General features: G+C 45.5%; 1 long non-coding RNA gene across 1 annotated transcript in view; it reads left to right on the top strand.

Annotated features, from left to right (window-relative positions):
* The first annotated feature begins 8,882 nt into the window (after positions 1-8,882).
* LOC144253113 (uncharacterized) overlaps positions 8,883-16,782 on the top strand; it is a 56,718-nt gene continuing 48,818 nt past the window's right edge. The window contains exon 1 of the long non-coding RNA XR_013343116.1: positions 8,883-8,942. This is a non-coding gene — a long non-coding RNA (uncharacterized LOC144253113). The remainder of the gene's footprint in view (positions 8,943-16,782) is intronic.

Raw genomic sequence — 16,782 nt, 5'->3', positions numbered from 1 at the left:
GGGAATTTTATATTGCAGCTAATGAATATGCCTTGTTTGACCATTTAATTTCTAGAAAGAAATCTTGCAAATCTTGCAAATCTTATTTGAATTTCTCCATAGTTAGGCCATATTTCCCAGTATCCCTTGCAGCTAGCTGTGGCCATGTGACTGAGTTCTGGTCAATAGAATTCAGTCAGAAGTGGCATTAGCCACAGACCTGACCAACAGAAGCTCTGTGCTCCCTTCCAGGGGAGCTCCCTCTGGCTGGGTGCAGACTTCCAAGGGAAGAGAGATCCCCAGATGCCTTATTGAACTATGGTGTGGTGAGAAATGACGCTGTGGGTCAGTGTTCCAGCACTCAGCACACCTTGAAAAAACAGGGACATAATCAGAGACAGATCTGCTCTGATATTCATGGGCAAGGATGTTCTCCTAGCCCTTGTCATTCACTCTGATTATGGAAATCATCCAGTTTGCACTCTTCTTTTAGTATTCAGGTTAGCATGACCCTTTAAATCTCTGGGCATGTATGATTGAGCAAATGGTGTGACTCTACATGGTGTACAACCAGAGAAATGAAGAGTTTATGCTCCATTTGTGTACAACGGAATGAAATGCATTCTGCTGTCCTGTATAACTAATTACAACAACAACAACAACAAAAAATCTCTGTGCAGCTCTTCTTTCTGGGGTGGCTTTAGGAATTTCTAAGGAAACCTGCAGTCTCCCCAGGTCTGCCCCACGGCTTGCTCCATCCAAAGGGTCACTTCTAGCTGTGGTGGCCCGAAAACGTCATCAGTGTGCCTTGTGCAGTCTGAGCTGTCCAGGCCATGCTGCTGATGCTTGTTCCCTGACCCTGAATCTGCCTCCAACAGTGACTCCTTGGGGTCCCCCTCGCCTGAGATGCTTTAGCGATGCTGCGTGCTCATGCTGGGCCCTGTGTGCTGTGCAGAAGTGGTGAACAAGACACACGTGGTCCCTGACTTCCAAGAGCTTCCATCTAGCAGGTGGAAAGGGACATTGACACAAACACGTGTTTAATCAGACCAATGATGCGTGCAATGAGAAAAAAGTGGAGGGTCCCAGGAGAACGGGTAACAGCAGCATAACGAGTGGGTCGTCCAAACCAGGAGATTTTTGAGGATGTAATAAGGTACTTTTGATAGTCACATTAGAGCAGTGGGTGGACACCAGACTGTCTCAAGAAACCAGGACACAGAATCACCGAGAGAGAACCCAACTTCACCTCTGATGGGCCCTCTCTGACCAGCCCCTCTCAGTTGTTGGCACAGCCCTACCAACAGCTCCACATACACTGCACAGCCTGGAAAAGGCGACACAGCACCGCATCTCTCCGTGGCTTGAGTGACTCTTGTCCTTGCGGAAGCAGTCCTCCTGCCTCCTCCAGGGCCAGGTGGGCTGGAAACCAGCTCCCTGCACTGAGTAGCACAAGGAGTTGGGTCCCACATAGAGAATCGCCTGGGAATTCCAGGGTGATATGCTGCAGCATGCTTGTGAGTATGGGTGCAACCTGGGCATCTGGAATGTTAAAAGCTCCCCAGGTGATTCTGATATACAGAATCGAGAATCTCTGCCATGAGCCAACCTGTTTTGAATCATGGCTCCACCACATATTAGCTGTATAATCTTGGGCATGTTACTTAATCTGCCAGTGCCTCAGTTTCCTCATCTGTAAAATGGGTACAATAAGATGTGTTGTGGAGATATATATATATATATATATATATATATATATATATATATATATATATATATATATATATATATAATTTCAAAAAGGCGGTATGGAGGAATTGAACTGCCGCAGTCTGGCTGGGCACAAATCACAAGCCACTGAAGCAGGAACAAACTTTATTTCCGAACTCCCGTGAACACCACACACGTGCCCTTCTCCCGGGACACACCACTCCAACTGGCAATCCCTCCTCCGGAAATCTCTCCTCTGGCACTTCCCCAACCAATGGGAACTCCCCAGGAATCCCTGCTAGAACTCCAAAGTAGCAGGCCAGGGTGGACAGCAGGGGTCTAATATACAATTGAATACACAGCTTAACATAACCATCATCATCTCAATGGCTTGCTGGCGTCACCTCTCAACCACTCCATTCTGGCAAAAATGCCATGCGTCATCCCGACTGGCTGTGGCCCTCAACATTGAACCAAAGGCCTCACTTATGCTAAGCTAGTGCCCCACCACCAAGCTACATCTCCAGCCTGTGCTGTGGGGATCAAGTTAAAAATTTTACTGTCAAGTTCCTTTCCCAGAGTCTAGGACAAGGAAACGCCAGAGTGAGAATCTGAACCTAGACTGTGTCTCCCAGTATGAGCAGGGGCTGGTGGGATCCCCAGCTGCCAACAGGCAGCCCCTGCCCCATGCTGGACCCTGTTCTGCCCACTGTGAGGGCTTGGGCCTAGCTAGTCCCAGACTGGTCTGACTGGAACCTTCGCCTTGCCCCCACAAGTCGAAGGGTCTCGAGAAAGCTATTTAATCTTCTATGCTTCAGCTTCCTTAATGATAAAGTGGATCTAAAATGGGAGTTTTGTTGTTTCTTGCTGCATGGGGATGGAACCCAGGGCTTGCACAGCCTAGGTAAGCACTCGGCCACCAAGCTGCAGCCAGCCTCTTAAAATGGGAGCTTTTACATGGGATTATAGGAAGGATTAAGTGAGTTAATTCTCACTAAAAGGACTTGGCTTCCCATCCACACTCACCAAGTATTAGGTTTTTAATGTCTCACAGGCTCGTTTCTCTAATCTTTGCATGAACGGCAGAGGCGACGTCTGGGTGAGCCTTGCCTCCTGGGATCTCGTGTTCAGCACAGTTCTTGAGAGTCACTGACCTGTAAACACTACGTAAAATAACAAACGAGGGGTTAAGAGGAGATGGCCATATCATTTGTATTTTCATAACGGCATACTCTTATTGTAGGTAACACTATTACAATAAAACATCATAAAAATTCAGTTTGCATTTCTTTATTAGATAACAAATTCTCTCAATATAGTCTCCATCATAAAATCCTTCTTTCCCCGCTTTTTTCTCTTGTCTGAACCCTGCCTGCAGTGAGCACAGACCCCTGTCTTTGTGATTCTACCTCAAGTGTCCTGGGGGAGGAAGGTTACCGCTGCTCATGGAGTCTACACCTGGGAAGGGCGACGACCTCCATTCTTCCTCCACAGAGTTCCTAAGGGTTGGGGACAGAGGTGTCTGATCCACAAAGTCTTGGGGATGGGACCCTTATAACTGGTCAGGGTACCTGGGCTGGAAGTTAGATTCAGTGAGGACTGGTCTTTGGGCACCTTCTCTTAGAGTTTCTTGCTCTTGTGTCTTGCTCCAATTTCTGAGCTCCCACAGAGGCACTTCACCACCTTCCACAAAAGAGCTCTCAGCGTGGGTGGGAAGGACGAAGCTGGGCCGAGCTGGCCTCTGCTCCCTTGCCTGGTGCACTTCCTTCTTGGCTTGGTCCTATTGTGGCTCTTTGAGGCTGGGACTATGCAACAGCCCTCAATTCATCCAACAAGAGGCACCATGCTGGTGAGGGTGACCACTTTCAAAAAATGGGAATAATGTTATTTCTGCTTGTCCAAACCTACGTGCTCATTGTAAAAATAAAATAGACAGGTACAATGTAGAGTGTGAAAATCACATACATAAACATCACCATATTTTTACCTGTAGGAAAAAGAGAAAGGGAGACAGACTTGCCGGCTCCGGCAGCCTGGGTTTCTGACTGGAGGTGACGCTGGGGCCCATCACCTCCACCCCCCATCTTCTCACTTTGTTGTCAACAAAACATCTGACCTGCCAAGGGGTGGTTTAAATTTTGCTAAAAACAGAGTAATGACACTCAGACAAAAGCAAAGTAGCTTCTGTCTATTTTGGTCTCTTTAACACTAAGCACAGATTTCTCTGGAAGGGGCTGGAGCTGGCTGGTCTCCCTGCACAGAGAGCCATAGCTCAGCGAGCACTGGGCTTCTAACTTTCCTGACCTCCAGTCTTGCTCCTCATTCTTGATGACAAAACACATTCAGTGCCCTTGATTGATCTAGCAGAGAACCTGCAGTATTGGAGGACTGATCTCTCCCAGCCTGCCGGGGCCTCGTCCTGAGAAGAGACCTCCCTGTCCTGGCTGAGCCTGGAGGCTGTGCACATCCAGAACCCCTCGGCCTCTGGGAAAGGCTGTTTACCTGGGCCATTGAGGCCTACTCTTTTCCTGCTGCCACTTGCCCAGATCCTATTGTATGTGACCAACACTCTCCGGTTCTTTTATTTGTTCTTTTATTTGTCTCTTGTCTTTTGTTGCTTCTGGTTGCCAAGCTGCTGGGTTTTGGGGCTGGAAGGGGTCATGGACCTACCTTCATATTGTAAGATGAGGTCCCTGCCCGTATCAGGCAGGTGGAGGGTTATTTTGCTAATCTGGATCAGAGCTGGGCCTGGAAGTCCCTTCTCCCTCCCAAGCCCAGGACCTGTACCTGTTGTCCACTGGTGGGATGGTTTCAGGAGCACTTGGCTTGCGAACATGCTTAGGAGCATGCATGTCTTGGGAAGTGAGTGTAAGAGACTCAAGGAGCAGGTTATCATTAATACCCTCCCCCATTTTCATGGCTTGAATCAGTTCGGGCTTTTTGCTTTTTCTGAGATTCATAACACTTGTTTTCAGGATTAAATTATCTCATTTAGAGGCCTAATGGAAGTGGATGTCCTTGCTTGTGAAGAATTGGAGACATGGAAATTGGACCGCAGGCCCAAGCAGCCAGCTGACAGAATGCACCATGGGGCAGGGATCACCCAGGCGAGAAATGTCAGCACTTAAATCTACAGCCTGTCACTGGTTGTAGAGGCTGGGGTGCTCCTCCAAGGACTTTTCTGGAGTCTAAATAGAAGCATACAAGACACACCGGAAGGGGGTTTCTTGAAAATCATGATGCCATAGGCTAAGCCCCCATTTGTTGAAATGGGGTCCTGTTTGCTGCCGAGGCAACTCCTGGATTCAAGTGATCCTCCACCTCAACCTCCTGAGTGGCGGGGATGACGGGAATGAGCCCAAACACCCAGCTGTCAAGCCCCTTCCTCAACCTTCAGGCTGGGGACTGAGCTCTCACCAGCCCCTTCCGGGGTTTTACCTAAATCACAGTTTGTACCAGAAATACCCTTAGAAATTAACCTTCTTCATGTTCCTCATGCTTTGGGTGGTTTACACTATCATGAGTATTACCTGAATAGAAAATCCAGACCCTGAATTCCTGTCTTCCTGCTCCCCCCTGTGAACGTCTAGTGCGTTCGGGTCCCTGGGTAAGGGTCGCGAAATCACCGGGACACAGGGGATGCAGAGCCAAGGCAGCAATTGCAACTGCATGCTGAGCTTTATTTGCATGTTTCTTTTATAATCTTTTCTAACAAAGCAAGCAATTCTTCAGTAACACTTCGTCCACATAGCCCAAATATCATGCCTTAGCGGGTACACAGAGCTAAATTCAAGTTGTTCCTGTTCTTTTGATAAGTACCCTCCCAAAGTTCTTTGTAGACATTATCTAATCCCCGAATGTACTGTTCCCAGGTCCAGTATGCAGGAAGCTTCTTCCTCTAGGCCAAACCATGCAGAAGCTTGTGTCTTGTGATAAGGGGAAAAGGACCTTTCCTTCTCCTAGCGAGGCATGCCTTCAGCTGACCTAAATCACAGCCACAGCTTCTTGCAAAGTGTCAGGCTGAGGGAGCTAAACTCTGCACACTTAAACCCCAACACCCCCCCATTCAGGGGTTCTGGGGTGAGTCTGGGCATGTTTATTTTTAAACAGTTTTCTGGGTGATCCTGACCATCTGCCATGTTTGGACTCTCACAGGTTCACTTACTACCTTCACCTAAACACCTAATGCAGTAGGTGGCTCTCCCAAAGTCACAGCATTTACAGGCAAGGAAACAGAGGAAATGGCTTTCCAGAGACAGGAAGGAAAAGCACCCTGACTCCGCGCCATTCTGAGGATGGAACCCAGGGTCTTGCATCTGAGATGAATCCCCAGTATATATATATATATATATATATATAACAATTTTATATGTATATAAAACAATCTTCAGTTTCTTTTTTTTTTTTTGGTTGTTGTTGTCAATGGATCTTTTATTTATTTATATGTGATATGTGGTGCTGAGGCTTGAACCCAGGGCCTCACACATGCCAGGCAAGTGCTCTACAACTGAGCCATGACTCCAGCCCTAAATCCCCAGCTTTTTTAAAAAAACTTTTGAAACAGGGTCTTGCTAAGTTGCTGAGGCTGGCCTTAAAAGTGTGATCCTCTTGCCTCAGCCTCCCGAGTCTCTAGGATTAGAGGCATGCACACCACACCTGGCAGGAATAGAGGAATTGCTTTGCTGTAGCTGTGGCTTCTTGCAAAAGTGGCTGGGGCAGAGCTACCTGCAGCCAAGGTTGAAGGGAGGGCCCTTGCCTGCACTGGTACCTGCTGCAGGGTTACAAGGTAGGGAGGGGCAGGATGAGAAGGCACTGACAGGAGTTATTTTCATGCTTTTGGTGAGAATAGGGTCTTTCTTTTTTTTTTAATATTTTATTTTTTTTAGTTATTGGCGGACACAACATCTTTGTTTGTATGTGGTGCTGAGGATCAAACCCGGGCCGCACGCATGCCAAGCGAGCGCGCTACCGCTGAGCCACATCTCCAGCCCAGAATAGGGTCTTTCTGGGACCCTGCAGCCCAGAAGCCTCTGCTCTGACTGTGCTGCTATTCCCTCTGCCAACAGAAAGCAGGGGAGGGAGGGTGAAGCCCCCTCTGGTGTTTTGATGCATTGCCCTGAGTTCAAATGGTAGAATCTGGCTCTGTGGGATGTATAACTAAATGAATATTTGAAATGGTAATTAATGCAGGAACTTTCATTAACCACTTGTTATAGGCTGGAACTGCAGCATTCACTCTCATGTGGAAAGGGGCACAGTAGGATTTTGACAGGGCCTGTCACATTCTGTGAACCAGAATGTGTCCAAACCAGGGAGACCACCCTGAGAAATGGTACCTGATAGAGACCTGCCTAAGGCTTTAGATGAGCCAGACTCATGGGGGTGCTTGCACGGTAGTCATAGAGCCCATCAGCGTAACACTGGCCTGGCACTCACTATACAGTAAGCACCTTCACCAGTTAATTTTACCCTTCATGATGGGTAAAATTCTGGAGTTTGAGAAACATTTCTGAGCTAGTTAAGGGTCATAGAGTTGGAAAACAATATAGCCAAACCTTCAATCCACCTGGCACCAAAGCCTGCAGAGAGGAGGCTCTATCCAGTGGCTCTATGTGCCTTTCCCTAGGCATCCTGGTTATTCAAGGCAGGACTGCTTGTTGCATGTGGCTTTATATTCCCGGCTGTACTAGCACAGTTCTAGCAAAGCTGACTGAATTGAAACAGAAAAATGAAGTCCCAAGGGACTTGTCTCCATGCACACAAATCTACAGCTTCCATCGTTCACATGCAAAGCTGTATCAAAATAAGAATAAACTGCTCAGAAAATAAAATGGATTAAACAACAAAAAAATTGCATCCTATACAATTTTTTCACTTGGTTTTCTATGGAAAAATTAAAAAAAAATATGATCGATACTGTGGGAAACCGTGTGCCAAAAATAAATTTTTATCATATTATCAATGGTTCTTTCAGAAGCTTTCGTTGCCTTTTCAAAACCTGGAAGAAGCAAGGTGGTCGATTCATTTAATTTAGAAGCGTGTACCTTCATCTGAATAATAAAAACCTTTTTAAAAGAAATAATTCAACGGACATAGTTTCACTCGTACGACTGACTTTCGCAGCCCGTATCTGCAGTGAACCAACGAAAGTGGCACCGCTGTAACCAGGGTAACCGGAGGGGAACTCCGGATACTCGCCCGCGTTCTGGGAAGCGCGGCAAGAACGCTCCCAGAGGCTTGGCCCGCCAGCCACGCCGTAGACTGCGGTGCACGCCGGGCCTTGGCAACATGGCGTCCTCCTTGATGTGCTGATGAGAGGAGTTTCACTGTAGCTCCAAGCCAGAGGGCAAAACTCCTCTAGCGCAGCAAGCCCAGGTTGCCCGTTCTCTCCGCAGGTCGGTGTCGCCCGCTTCTAGGGACTCGTCCTCCGGCAGGAGAAAGCCACGGGGCCGAAGGCCAGCGCCAGTCAGGCCGCGGGGACCCGGGGCTGAGGAGCCGGCCGCAGGCGAGCACGATGGGCTGGTCCTGGCTCCTGCCCCAGCAGCTCCGGCGAGTGCGGGACCCGCAGGGCTGAGACTGCTCGCGCGAGACCCGAGGCGCGCCGAACCTGTTCCCCTCGGCCTGAGGCCTCGGTCCGGTTGGCGCAATCGGCGAACCCGCACCAAGGGCGGGCGGCCTGCCCGTCCCTGTCCTTGGGTCTGCCGAGGCGTTGGAGGCCGAGAGCGGGGTCGTCGCGAGGCCTGGAGGCCCTCGGCCCTTGACAGCTGGGCTCGCAGCCCCTCCGGGAGCTGAGAGCCTCGGACAGCCGGCGCCGCCTGGGACCCCGGTGTGCGTGTGTCTGTGCGGAGCTCCTTGGGCTGCCCCACTTGCCACCGGCTCTTCCCTCCCCACTTCGACTTCCCGCGCAGAGTTAAGAGAAAGGGTCCCGGACTTTTTGCTGAATAAGGATCTCCGCAAACTCTCCATCCATTTCTTTTCCGACCCCTCCTGTTTCTGTATCTTATTTCAGTGATCCTGGTACACACTAGTTTTTAAGGCTGGAGGTTCTCCAGCGCTTGCTGCCAAGGACTCCCCCACCCCCTCCCCCCCTGATGGAGTCCGAGATGCTGCAGTCGCCCCTTCTGGGACTCGGGGAGGAAGACGAGGCCGATCTTACAGATTGGAACCTGCCTCTGGCTTTTATGAATAAGAGGCACTGCGAGAAAATCGAAGGCTCCAAATCCTTAGCTCAGAGTTGGACGATGAAGGATCGGGTAAGTGGATTCTCACGGCACCCCTTGCACTTGGTAGTTTTTCCAGGGAAGAAAGTTCAGACTTAGAATGAGTGTCGCTGAGAAAGTGTCAGTATTATTCCCCCAGCGCCCCCCCCCACTCGTGTTGCAAACCAACCAAAGAGCAAAAACTATTTGATTCCAGTTTTTGGTTGAAAATGGGAAAGGCTATTTTGATTAGCTGTTATTCACTGGATGAAAACGAAATTTTAATTCAGACAATAAAAATTAAGCAAATTAAAAAATACAGCTTTGCAAGTATTACATGTTCTTAGATATACTTATTGCTGTTAATACTTAGAAGAAAGATAACTTGGAAAAAAAATTTTCTCACCCATGTAGTGTTAAGTGGGGTGAAGTGCAGAAGTTTGTTACAGTTACGCCAGGAAACTGGGAGACTACTGGAAAAGGTTTAACTGGTAACAAATTAATGCAAACTTCTTTTAAAGTTGCAGTGAGCTTCATCCTAGTCTTCTAAACTTTACTCCCTATATGTGCTTTCTTGTTGCTATAACTTGGACACATTTTCTCCAGTGGAAATTAGGGAGTCTGGGGTGTGGTGGGTTAGCGTTTGGGTCTAGGTCTTAGGAGTTCTCATGGTGTTGGATTGTGGACAGTGATTACAAGTAGGTGGTAGGTAGGAAAGAAACAGTCAATTTTGTTGAATCTGCCTTTCACCAACCCTTACCTATTCCCTTGTCTCCAAAGCAAAAGAGTGCTAATATATCTCACCTATGTACACTTATAATATGTCTTTTTATGGTTTGTTTTCTTTTAAGTTGCTTTTATTTGTGTGAACATTTCAGTGGTATAAAAGGAAAAGCTAGTCTGACAGTGTGTGACTTGCTCTAGGCTTATGTATATTTTTATAGAGGATTTTTTTTTTTAGTATATGATGTTGAAAATTTTCAGGGGCACTTGACCACTGAGCCACAACCCCACCCTTATTTTATATTTTATTTAGAGACAGGGTTTCACCGAGTTGCTTAGCACCTTGCTTTTGCTGAGGCTGGTTTTGAACTCGCAATCCTCCTGCCTTTGCCTCCCGAGATGCTGGGATTACAGGTGTGCGCCACTGAGCCTGGCTCAGTCACTCACTGTTAACCAGTGCTTCATTTGTTGTTTTGGCTTACTTTTGAAAGGTTAGGAAAATTTGTTTCATCCAAAAGCAGTTTAAAGAGTAAAGTTGTCATTGTGAAAGGCTGTATAAGTCTATCTTATGGACATCTTTAGTACTAATTATATAGTTAAAAACATTTGTGGTTGCTATGCATAGATGGAAAGAAATTTATTTTAAAGCAACTCTTTAATTTTTTCCTGTTCTACTCAAAGAGCCTTCTTATGTCATTCTTTTGAAATGTTGTTCCTTTTGCTACATTAAACCTATGCTCAAAACTTTTTTCAAAACTGATTAATGGATATATTTTCGATCTTTTAGTTTAAACATTAATTTATAAATGGTCAACATCCCCTCAGAAGCTCTTATTAAGAAAAATAAGGATTCTGTGAATCTTAGTAACTACCAAGATTGCTATTTAGAAAAGAGCAGGTAAGAAGGTTTGCTGTTTGTGACCTTTCCAATGAAGCAGAAAATCAACAGCTAACATTTTTAGCTATGTGAGAGTTTGGTGTCTTAAAGAGTTCTTGTAGTCTCTTTCCTCAGGTAGACCATGAGAACTTTTCAGCATGCCCTGCTAGGACAAAGGTTGCAAATCCAAATGATACTAAGAGTTTGAAGGAAGGTAGCATGAATGAATGAAACAAGCCAGATTTAAGAAGAATAATAGCACAGATTCAAAGGTAAATGGCTGCAGATGTCTGATGTGGTATATGATCATTTTTTGGAAGGTGGGAACATTGCAGCTCTGGAGCTTATGTGTCATAGCTAAAGGGGCAGCTGGGCCTTGGTTAGCCTTTTTTTTTTTTTTAAATAATGTGAAGTTTTCCAGTTTTGAAATCTTAGCTACTAATTCAGATATTATAAAACAAAAGCAGTTGTACACTACAGGCAGAACAGACCCTATTTGTGGGGCAGTTTTTGTCCAGTGGGTTACCCATGTATGACTTCTGCTCTATCATTGCAATGATTAGCAGCTGGTCTAACTCTGGCCATTGTGAGCAGCCCGCCTCTTGGCCAACCTGTGCTGGCGCTCCTTCAACTTGATGGAGCAGGGCCTTTGTAAAGCAGCACCTGTGGATCTGCTTGTGCTGTATGAGGAGCTGCAGGTACCACTTCCTGGTGACTGTTCACTGCCCTGTGTGCAAGCTCAGTTTCTGCTTCCTGAGACTGATGTGGATTCTATATAGTTTTTATATATGTGTTAGTGCTTAGATACTGTGTCCTGGTTAGTGTCCTTGTTACAGATTCCTAAATTTATAGCTTCACCAAAGTTGACTAATGACCCCAAGAGACTTTCCTGCCCCTCAGCATCTGCCATCCTTCCAGCTATGGCACATGTTCATTCTCAACTAGGATTGCTTGTCTTTGTTTTTAGTCAGTCTGGTTTTCAGATACTTCTATTATCACATTTTAATTGCTAAGTTACTATTAGTTTGATATTGTCATTGTCAAATTAGTTTGTTGTTTGGTTAATTCTGTGTATAGTGAATGATGCATACATGTATTAACAGTGTTTTGGCTTGTAATTTATAAATAACTAGACGTACATAAATTACAGTTCAAAATGAATCATTTATAAACTCGTGGCTAAACAGGTACATAAATATATGTTTCTCCCCCATGTGTGTTTTGCTACAGTAATTTATAGTTATTACAGTTTGTTTACCTACTGGAAAGTGGGCATGGGGATAATTGGTTTCAGATGGATCTTGTGCCTGGAAGATGTGGGATGGAATCAGGGAGGCCTGAAAACTGTTGCTCTGAAATAAACCATTGACACACTCTGCATGTGTGTGGGACTGTTGATAAACATGCCCTTTACATGCATGTTGGGCCGTTCACAAATGTGTGTGCATGTGGGCAGGATCACAGGCCCACGTGTTCTGTCTGCATGTGTCTAGGCTCAGGGGCGCTGCTTTGTGGCCATCCTGTGAGCATAAACCTTGCTTGGAGGAGGCAGAGAGGACACATTCAAGAAACAGCAGATGGGCAGTCCCGAGGTAGACCCTCTTCTGAGTGGTATTGCATCTCCCTGCCTCTCTCCTTCGCCCTGCACCCTCCCCTCAGCTGCTCTGGGAGGCTCTGTTGTATGCCCCTGGGACTGCTCTTTATGTGGTCATTGTTTGTTGCTGAATCAAGGTCCCTTCTCTGTCTTTTTAATTTTTTTAAATTTTTTTAAAATATTTATTTTTTAGTTGTAGTTGGACACAATATCTTTATTTCATTTATTTATATGTGGTGCTGAGGATTGAACCCAGGGCCTCACACATGCTAGGTGAGCGCTCTACCACTGAGCCACAATCCCAGCCCCCTTCTCTGTCTTAACCTATGTGACCTCTCAGCAGCCTTCCACGCAGTTGACCACTCTGTCCCTCGTACAGTTCTTTACTCACTTGGCCTCAGTGTCTCCCTGAAACTCTGGATTCTTCCTCAGTTTCCTTTATTGTTTGACACCTAATTGGCTAGTTCTGATGAGTGGCAGCCTCATCAGGCCCGTGATTTCAATGCCATCTGCATGCCCATGATGCTCTGACTCCATCACCATCTCGGATCCCCTTCATAACATGCCACACTGCTATTCATTCAGTTATTCAAGCTGTAAATCTAGAGTTTATCATTGATGCTTTCTCCTCATCACCCTCCATTTTCATTTGTAGATCCTATCACCTTTACCCCCAAAACATATTCCTTCATTTTGTGTCCTTGCTGTGTTCCCAGCCTAAGCTCCACCATCTCTTGTCTGGATGACTGCAGGTACATTCTGATTCTTGCACTGCACATAGTGGTCTTCTAAAGGTTTAAATCAGATTCTTCCTGGTGTTTTCCTGGCTTCCTAAGAGTTTGAGGCAGAGAGCACACTCTTCTCCTGGCTCACAAAGTCTTCCGGTCTGGCGGCAGACTTTGTGTCTGGCGCCTACTTGCCTTTTCTGTTTCCTGGATAGTGACACCTGAGATGCTCTTTCCTCTGGATCTTTGCACACCTGACTCCTCCTCCCTGGTTGCCCCATCTGAAGCAGCTACCCAGACACTTATGGCCATTTGTGATCACTAAATTTCCCTGACATCCTCCATGCTCCTTACTCTGTTAGTCTACAGTACAGTGCTTGGTGCATAGTAGGGATGCAGCAAAAATATACTGAAGGGTCCAGACATGGTGGCCACCCTGTAATCCCAGTGACTCAGGAGATAGAGGCAAGGGTTGCAAGTTTGAGACCAGCCTGGCAACTTAATAAGTTCCTGACTCAAAATAAAAAAATAAAAAGGGATGTGGCTCAGTGATAGAGCCCTTGCCCTGATGTGCGAGGCCCTGGGTTCAATTTCCAGTACTACCAAAAAATAAAAAAGTACTGATGGAAAAGTGAACAGTGTACAAACGACTTCCACACAGATTACATCTCTTAAGGCTCAACATTATTATAGTTAGTTACTTAGGGATCCTGATCTCTGTTACTGATGAGGAAACTAAGGCTTTGATTTAAATGGCTTGCCTAAAGTCACTAGGTTATATGGCTGGCACTGAGAAGAAGCAGAACTTGAGAAACAAAGCCTAGTTGGAAAAAAGCAAAATACAAAATGGTCAAAATCTCTCTTTTTTTTAGTTGTAGATGGACACAATACCTTATTTATTTATTTTTATGTGGTACTGAGGATCTAACCCAGTGCCTCACATATGCGAGGCAAGTGCTCTGCCACTGAGCCACAATCTAACCCCCCAAATGGTTGTAATCTTCAACTAAAAGGCTGAGAGCTTATGGGCTCTCAAACAGGATATATTAGGAGAATAATTTAGGTGGTGATGGTTACCTGGAAGTAAATGGGAGACCAGTGTTAAGCAGACTGGGAATGATGCTGGAGTCCAAGCTTAGCCCAGTGTACTTGCAGAGTGTTCCCTGTGCTCCCAGGGCTCCTGTGTCAGGACTGTCTCATGGTAACAGAAGACATTATTGGTCTTTACACCCTGCCCATTCTGGCACTGATGGTGCAAAAGTGACAGTGAATCAGACTGTGGTGTCTTAGCACGACTCCAGGCAGCAGTGCAAACTGTAGCCGTGGTTCCTGTCTTCTTTGCCATGCACTCACAGTGAAGAAAATTCTAGTTTCATGTGAGAATATCATTAATAAAGCAGTGAAAATAATTAGTTTTACTGAATCTCGACTCTGGAGCCCACAACCTTTCAATTCTTGGTATAATGACCTTTCTGCTACATGTGAGCCCAGTGGCTGTCTGGAGGAGGAACCGAGGCTGCAGGCCAGCTCCTGCTTCCCTGGATACCAGGTGCCCCAAAGGAGTGCTGACAGGCCTGCTCTGGACATCAATGTTGGCAGTTGACAGGCACATGTTCAGATATGAGCAAGTGAACTGTCACTTTAAGAAAAACAACTGGCAATATTTGTTGCCAATGAGAAAATTTGAGCTTTCAAATGACAATTAGAGTTTTGGAAAACTTGTATCTCTTCCTGTGAGCCCCCCAACTCCCTGATACTTAAAGACTCTTATGATGACAACATGGTGATATTAATACATGTAACTTTTAAAATATCTTTATTTTCTTTGTTTTTATTTTATTTTTTATGTGGTGCTGAGGATCGAACCCAGTGCCTCACATGTGAGAGGCAAGCACTCTGCCACTGAGCCACAACCCCAGCCCATGCATGTGATTTTTTGACTGGTGTATAATGAATTATGTCTACATTTGAAAACATCTGCATGATTCAGCAAACCAGTATTTCAAAATGACCAATCCATGAAAATGCAAAATCATTCATAGGCAAGTAATCCATTCAAAGTTAGACCAGTGGATTTTACTATTCACTGATAGGCTTTCACATTGATAGATGTTGCAACAAAAGTCTAAGAAACTCTCACTCAGTGTTGATAAAAATCAAAGGAGAATGCTCTTAGTTGTTTGGACACTCTGATACTCTTGCCCTTTCTAACCATGTGTCTTTCTTTGTGAGGTCAGATTTTCTTCCTATACTTCAACCAAAATAGCATATCATAACAAAATGAATGTGGAAACAAATGTTAGAATTCAGTTGTATTTTCTTTCTTTCTTTTAAAATTTTTTGTTTTAGTTATTGACGGACCTTTATTTAATTTATTTATTTATATGTGGTACTGAGAATTGAACCCAGTGCCTCATACATGCAAGGCAAGTGCTCTACCACTGAGCTACAACCCCAGCCACCCCAGCTGTATTTTCTGAAGTTACATAGTAAAAAGATTTGGAAGAATGTAGCAGTGCCACTTATCTCACTAGCACCAAAAAACCCCCCAAAACAAAAAAACATTGGTGATTGAACCTATAGCCTTGTGTGTGCTAGTCAAGTGTTCTACTGCTGAGCCATGTCCCCAGCCCACACTAGCACTTTCTGAAGATATTTTTTGCATAGAAATATTGTTTGATACATAATGAGTTTATAGAGTTACTTTTAAGTGAATTAATTAATTATTTTTTTTTTTTTTGTTTTAACCTCTAACATGGAAAATGATGATAAATATTAACTCATGAAAAAAAGGTCTTCAGGGGTCTCCAGAAATCTTTTTTTTTTATGTTGATGGATCTTTATTTTATTCAATTATTTGTATGTGGTGCTGAGAATAGATCCTAGTGCCTTGCACATGCTAGGCAAGCACTCTACCACTGAGCCACAACCTCAGCCCCTCCAGGAATCTTTTTTTTTTTTTTTAGAGAGAGAGAGAGAGAGAGAGAGAGGAGAATTTTAATATTTTATTTCTTAGTTTTCGGCAGACACAACACCTTTGTTTGTATGTTGTGCTGAGGATCGAACCCAGGCCACATGCATGCCAGACGGGCGTGCTACCGCTTAAGCCACATCCCCAGACCCCCTCCAGGAATCTTTAAGAGTGTAAAGGGGCTGCTGGCAAAAGTTTGAGAGTTGTAAGCATGGTTAAAAGAGTGGGCATCAGATGTAAACCAAGTGGTAGGGTTTGAGGAGATGAGGTGGTTGGCCAAAATGTCAGACAGTGACTGAAACTGACATTAGATTGGAGCCCAGAAGACCTAATAATTTGCACTCTTTCCATTCTCTCTTTGCCTGTGTAACTGTTGGGGGCTTCAGACTTGGAGCTGGGAGTGCTTTTCCGAAGAGTCAATGTCTTGGAGAGGCATTGCCTGCCATGTAGCCTTACAGTGCAGGCAGGGCCTCCAGACTTCCACTGTGTCCAAATGGGGTATCACTGCTTGCTACCCAGTAGGATCTTTGAGTGGAGGAGAATCGACCCAATCTGGTGAGGAGGCAGACAGAAGTCTTTACTTCACTTGCAGCATGCTGTGCCCAGGAGGACAGAGACAAGCCAGCAGCTAATTATAGTACACTGATGCATGTGTTGGTTATGATGTCTGCAGGGAGAATGACGCTATTACCAGGAGCACCTTGGTTTTATGTTAAGTAGGAAATCATCTGAGTTGTACTTTTGTGAAACATAAGCTTTCATACTGACCAGTAGTAAACTCAGTAACCAATGACTTAATGTGCTTGTGGTTGGGGAGCTGCTTCTAGGTGTAAGCTGGGGAATGCCAAATATGATTTTTGTCCTCAGGGGCTATGGGTAGAGTGGAGGCTTTGGGGAGAGGTGATCCCAAGAGGAGAGGGAGCTGTGGTGTTCAAGGTGAGAGGTCACTGAACCCGAAAAGAGGCAATCACAGTAAGGCCGGAGGACAGGACATGGAGAAGGTA

The sequence above is a fragment of the Urocitellus parryii genome, unplaced genomic scaffold (genome assembly GCF_045843805.1).
Source record: "Urocitellus parryii isolate mUroPar1 unplaced genomic scaffold, mUroPar1.hap1 Scaffold_95, whole genome shotgun sequence".
NCBI lineage: Eukaryota > Metazoa > Chordata > Mammalia > Rodentia > Sciuridae > Urocitellus > Urocitellus parryii.
This window is presented reverse-complemented; position numbering and strand designations above follow the sequence as displayed.